At 39.1% G+C, this 1,063-nt stretch overlaps 1 gene; it reads left to right on the top strand.

Moving 5' to 3' along the window:
• Positions 1-295: 295 nt before the first annotated feature.
• LOC117170410 lies at positions 296-458 on the top strand.
• The last annotated feature ends 605 nt before the right edge of the window (positions 459-1,063 follow it).

Genomic DNA, 1,063 nt, shown 5'->3' with positions numbered 1-1,063 from the left:
TCGATCCAATATGTCAGAAAGGTCGGGTGTCTTAGGGTGTCGAATCTGATCGGTTGACTTTTTTCTACTTGCGCCTGGCAGGACCATGCTTTGTTTGATCATGCCTCTAACCTATCGTCAGCAATCTACCATTCCTCTTTAAGATATATATTTCACACGATTTGAAATATGATTGAAACGCGGCTAATCGTTTATTGTTTCCTGGGTAGTATGCCAGGGAGCGTAGCGATTTGCCTGTCTCGCAATTGAAAGTAAGGGTCAAGTGTTTAGGAGAAGAGCCGAGGCGGCGAAAAGCATACTTACCTGGAATAGAGGCTACCGTGATTAACAGGGCGGTTTCCCCAGGGCGAGGCTCTTTCATTGCACTACGGTCGAGCTGACCCTTGCGAATACGCCTAATGTGGATATCTCGGACGTATAATCTTTGTTAGTTGAGACTGCGTACGCGCTGTTCTGGATGAAAATATATCCATGGCGATATCAAAAATTTCCGCCTCGCTGGATCATCCGTGGGTTTATCCCTCGAATAACCCGGCACATAAATGGGGTCAAATAGAATATCCCGGGATATCTTATAGCTGTGAGGAGTACATAACACTGTTTATTATTTAAAACATAACAGTTCTAGAACTGCTATAGAATTGTCCTACATTTTTTACAACGCAGCGTACCAAAGTTTTAGAAATTTTACAGATCGGTTGTCACAGCGTTCTAGATCTATTACAGATTTGTTATAAACTATTTGTAATTGACTTTCAGAATTGTTCTAGAAATGTTACAGATCGTTTGTCACAACGATCTATAGTTCTAGAATCGGTCTAGAAATATTGCATATCGTATGTCACAGCGTTCTAGAATTTTTAAAGAATTGTTTTAGCGTATGGGGGATGAAATAGTTACTCGCATGTTCGTAAACTGTTACTAACAACAAGATCAACTTTTAAATTAGTGAAATTCGGATTCTACGATAAAATTCCCATTAGAAGGTCACGAATTTAAAAAAAAATTTTTTTAAATATAAGACGTATAATGCCTTTTGACTGCTATACTTGAAACGCATCAT

This window comes from Belonocnema kinseyi, chromosome 3, assembly GCF_010883055.1.
Source record: "Belonocnema kinseyi isolate 2016_QV_RU_SX_M_011 chromosome 3, B_treatae_v1, whole genome shotgun sequence".
In the NCBI taxonomy this organism is placed as follows: Eukaryota; Metazoa; Arthropoda; class Insecta; order Hymenoptera; family Cynipidae; genus Belonocnema; species Belonocnema kinseyi.
This window is presented reverse-complemented; position numbering and strand designations above follow the sequence as displayed.